Raw genomic sequence first — 5,000 nt, forward strand, 5'->3', positions numbered from 1 at the left:
GCATAGGCCTGAATGGCGGGTAGACCTGGCTTCCGCCCCCCGGAGGCCCGGTCTACCCGCATAGGCCTGTATGGCGAGTAGACCGGGCCTCCGCCTGCCGGGTAGACCTGGCCTCCGCCCGCCGGGTAGACCTGGCCTCCGGGCCTCCGGCCGGCCCGGCCTGGAGACGCCGCCGCTTCCCCCCGGGAAGAACACTCCCTCCGGGGCTTAATTTTCCACAGTGGGAGGGGGGGGGCGTCCCCGGGGCTTAAGGATCCGCTTCCCCTGGCCGGGGCTCCCAGCTCCCTTCCCGGGCTTAAGGCCCCGCCGGCAGGCAGGCAGGCAGGCTGGGGAAGGGACCGAGTGGGGAGCGGAGGCCCGGTCTACCCGCCATAGAGGCCTATGGGGGTAGACCTGGCCTCCGCCCGCCGGAGGCCCGGTCTACCCGCATAGGCCTGAATGGCGGGTAGACCTGGCCTCCGGGCCTCCGGCCGGCCCGGCCTGGAGACCCCGCCGCTTCCCCCCGGGAAGAACACTCCCTCCGGGGCTTAATTTTCCACAGTGGGAGGGGGGGGGCGTCCCCGGGGCTTAAGGATCCGCTTCCCCTGGCCGGGGCTCCCACCTCCCTTCCCGGGCTTAAGGCCCCGCCGGCAGGCAGGCAGGCAGGCTGGGGAAGGGACCGAGTGGGGAGCGGAGGCCCGGTCTACCCGCCATAGAGGCCTATGGGGGTAGACCTGGCCTCCGCCCGCCGGAGGCCCGGTCTACCCGCATAGGCCTGAATGGCGGGTAGACCTGGCCTCCGCCCCCCGGAGGCCCGGTCTACCCGCATAGGCCTGAATGGCGGGTAGACCTGGCCTCCGCCCGCCGGGTAGACCTGGCCTCCGGGCCTCCGTCCGGCCGGGGCTGGAGACGCCGCCGCTTCCCCCCGGGAAGAACACTCCCTCCGGGGCTTAATTTTCCACAGGGGGGGGGGGGGCGTCCCCGGGGCTTAAGGATCCGCTTCCCCTGGCCGGGGCTCCCACCTCCCTTCCCGGGCTTAAGGCCCCGCCGGCAGGCAGGCTGGGGAAGGGACCGAGTGGGGAGCGGAGGCCCGGTCTACCCGCCATAGAGGCCTATGGGGGTAGACCTGGCCTCCGCCCGCCGGAGGCCCGGTCTACCCGCATAGGCCTGAATGGCGGGTAGACCTGGCCTCCGCCCGCCGGGTAGACCTGGCCTCCGGGCCTCCGTCCGGCCGGGGCTGGAGACGCCGCCGCTTCCCCCCGGGAAGAACACTCCCTCCGGGGCTTAATTTTCCACAGTGGGGGGGGGGCGTCCCCGGGGCTTAAGGATCCGCTTCCCCTGGCCGGGGCTCCCACCTCCCTTCCCGGGCTTAAGGCCCCGCCGGCAGGCAGGCTGGGGAAGGGACCGAGTGGGGAGCGGAGGCCCGGTCTACCCGCCATAGAGGCCTATGGGGGTAGACCTGGCCTCCGCCCGCCGGAGGCCCGGTCTACCCGCATAGGCCTGAATGGCGGGTAGACCTGGCCTCCGCCCGCCGGAGGCCCGGTCTACCCGCATAGGCCTGAATGGCGGGTAGACCTGGCCTCCGCCCGCCGGAGGCCCGGTCTACCCGCATAGGCCTGAATGGCGGGTAGACCTGGCCTCCGCCCGCCGGAGGCCCGGTCTACCCGCATAGGCCTGAATGGCGGGTAGACCTGGCCTCCGCCCGCCGGGTAGACCTGGCCTCCTGGCCTCCGTCCGGCCGGGGCTGGAGACGCCGCCGCTTCCCCCCGGGAAGAACACTCCCTCCGGGGCTTAATTTTCCACAGTGGGAGGGGGGGGGCGTCCCCGGGGCTTAAGGATCCGCTTCCCCTGGCCGGGGCTCCCACCTCCCTTCCCGGGCTTAACGCCCCGCCGGCAGGCAGGCAGGCAGGCTGGGGAAGGGACCGAGTGGGGAGCGGAGGCCCGGTCTACCCGCCATAGAGGCCTATGGGGGTAGACCTGGCCTCCGCCCGCCGGAGGCCCGGTCTACCCACATAGGCCTGAATGGCGGGTAGACCGGGCCTCCGCCCGCCGGAGGCCCGGTCTACCCGCATAGGCCTGAATGGCGGGTAGACCTGGCCTCCGCCCGCCGGAGGCCCGGTCTACCCGCATAGGCCTGAATGGCGGGTAGACCTGGCCTCCGCCCGCCGGAGGCCCGGTCTACCCGCATAGGCCTGAATGGCGGGTAGACCTGGCCTCCGCCCGCCGGAGGCCCGGTCTACCCGCCTAGGCCTGAATGGCGGGTAGACCTGGCCTCCGTCCGCCGGAGGCCCGGTCTACCCGCATAGGCCTGAATGGCGGGTAGACCTGGCTTCCGCCCCCCGGAGGCCCGGTCTACCCGCATAGGCCTGTATGGCGAGTAGACCGGGCCTCCGCCTGCCGGGTAGACCTGGCCTCCGCCCGCCGGGTAGACCTGGCCTCCGGGCCTCCGGCCGGCCCGGCCTGGAGACGCCGCCGCTTCCCCCCGGGAAGAACACTCCCTCCGGGGCTTAATTTTCCACAGTGGGAGGGGGGGGGCGTCCCCGGGGCTTAAGGATCCGCTTCCCCTGGCCGGGGCTCCCAGCTCCCTTCCCGGGCTTAAGGCCCCGCCGGCAGGCAGGCAGGCAGGCTGGGGAAGGGACCGAGTGGGGAGCGGAGGCCCGGTCTACCCGCCATAGAGGCCTATGGGGGTAGACCTGGCCTCCGCCCGCCGGAGGCCCGGTCTACCCGCATAGGCCTGAATGGCGGGTAGACCTGGCCTCCGGGCCTCCGGCCGGCCCGGCCTGGAGACCCCGCCGCTTCCCCCCGGGAAGAACACTCCCTCCGGGGCTTAATTTTCCACAGTGGGAGGGGGGGGCGTCCCCGGGGCTTAAGGATCCGCTTCCCCTGGCCGGGGCTCCCACCTCCCTTCCCGGGCTTAAGGCCCCGCCGGCAGGCAGGCTGGGGAAGGGACCGAGTGGGGAGCGGAGGCCCGGTCTACCCGCCATAGAGGCCTATGGGGGTAGACCTGGCCTCCGCCCGCCGGAGGCCCGGTCTACCCGCCTAGGCCTGAATGGCGGGTAGACCTGGCCTCCGCCCGCCGGAGGCCCGGTCTACCCGCATAGGCCTGAATGGCGGGTAGACCTGGCCTCCGCCCCCCGGAGGTCCGGTCTACCCGCATAGGCCTGAATGGCGGGTAGACCTGGCCTCCGCCCGCCGGGTAGACCTGGCCTCCGGGCCTCCGTCCGGCCGGGGCTGGAGACGCCGCCGCTTCCCCCCGGGAAGAACACTCCCTCCGGGGCGTAATTTTCCACAGTGGGAGGGGGGGCGTCCCCGGGGCTTAAGGATCCGCTTCCCCTGGCCGGGGCTCCCACCTCCCTTCCCGGGCTTAAGGCCCCGCCGGCAGGCAGGCTGGGGAAGGGACCGAGTGGGGAGCGGAGGCCCGGTCTACCCGCCATAGAGGCCTATGGGGGTAGACCTGGCCTCCGCCCGCCGGAGGCCCGGTCTACCCGCATAGGCCTGAATGGCGGGTAGACCGGGCCTCCGCCCGCCGGGTAGACCTGGCCTCCGCCAGCCGGGTAGACCTGGCCTCCGGGCCTCCGTCCGGCCGGGGCTGGAGACGCCGCCGCTTCCCCCCGGGTAGAACACTCCCTCCGGGGCTTAATTTTCCACAGCGGGAGGGGGGGGCGTCCCCGGGGCTTAAGGATCCGCTTCCCCTGGCCGGGGCTCCCACCTCCCTTCCCGGGCTTAAGGCCCCGTTGGCAGGCAGGCAGGCAGGCTGGGGAAGGGACCGAGTCGGGAGCGGAGGCCCGGTCTACCCGCCATAGAGGCCTATGGGGGTAGACCAGGCCTCCGCCCGCCGGAGGCCCGGTCTACCCGCATAGGCCTGAATGGCGGGTAGACCGGGCCTCCGCCCCCCGGAGGCCCGGTCTACCCGCATAGGCCTGAATGGCGGGTAGACCTGGCCTCCGCCCCCCGGAGGCCCGGTCTACCCGCATAGGCCTGAATGGCGGGTAGACCTGGCCTCCGCCCGCCGGAGGCCCGGTCTACCCGCATAGGCCTGAATGGCGGGTAGCCCTGGCCTCCGCCCGCCGGGTAGACCTGGCCTCCGGGCCTCCGTCCGGCCGGGGCTGGAGACGCCGCCGCTTCCCCCCGGGAAGAACACTCCCTCCGGGGCTTAATTTTCCACAGTGGGAGGGGGGGGGCGTCCCCGGGGCTTAAGGATCCGCTTCCCCTGGCCGGGGCTCCCACCTCCCTTCCCGGGCTTAACGCCCCGCCGGCAGGCAGGCAGGCAGGCTGGGGAAGGGACCGAGTGGGGAGCGGAGGCCCGGTCTACCCGCCATAGAGGCCTATGGGGGTAGACCTGGCCTCCGCCCGCCGGAGGCCCGGTCTACCCGCATAGGCCTGAATGGCGGGTAGACCGGGCCTCCGCCCGCCGGGTAGACCTGGCCTCCGGGCCTCCGGCCGGCCGGGCCTGGAGACGCCGCCGCTTCCCCCCCGGGAGGACACCCGCCCCCGGGCTTAATTTTCCAGTCGGGGGGGGGGGGGTGTTGGCGCACCCCGGGGCTTAAGGCTCCCCTTCCCCGAGCCGAGCCACCCCCCCCTTCCCGGGCTTAATGCTCGGCTCACCCCGTGGAGGTAGGCCTCTGGTGGAGGGAAGCGGGCAGGCGGGCAGGCCAGGGGCTGACGAAAGCTCCACCAACCTCTTCCTGCTGCTGCTGCTACTGCCAGCCTGCCTGGCTGAACTGTTTCCAGCCAGGGTGACATCACAGTAGGGCAGGCAGGGCACCTGGCTGCTGCTGCTGCTGCCAGCCTGCCTACCTGGCTGAACTGTTTCCAGCCAGGGTGACATCACAGTAGGGCAGGCAGGACCCATGGCTGCTGCTGCCAGAAGCCAGCCCTGCCTGCCTGGCTGAACTGTTTCCAGCCAGGGTGACATCACAGTAGGGCAGGCAGGACCATTGGCTGCTGCTGCTGGAAGCAGTGGTGCCTGCCTGCCTGCCCGCCTGAACTGTTTCCACCCAGGGCGATCTCACACGACAGCA

The sequence above is a fragment of the Hemicordylus capensis genome, chromosome 2 (genome assembly GCF_027244095.1).
Source record: "Hemicordylus capensis ecotype Gifberg chromosome 2, rHemCap1.1.pri, whole genome shotgun sequence".
In the NCBI taxonomy this organism is placed as follows: domain Eukaryota; kingdom Metazoa; phylum Chordata; class Lepidosauria; order Squamata; family Cordylidae; genus Hemicordylus; species Hemicordylus capensis.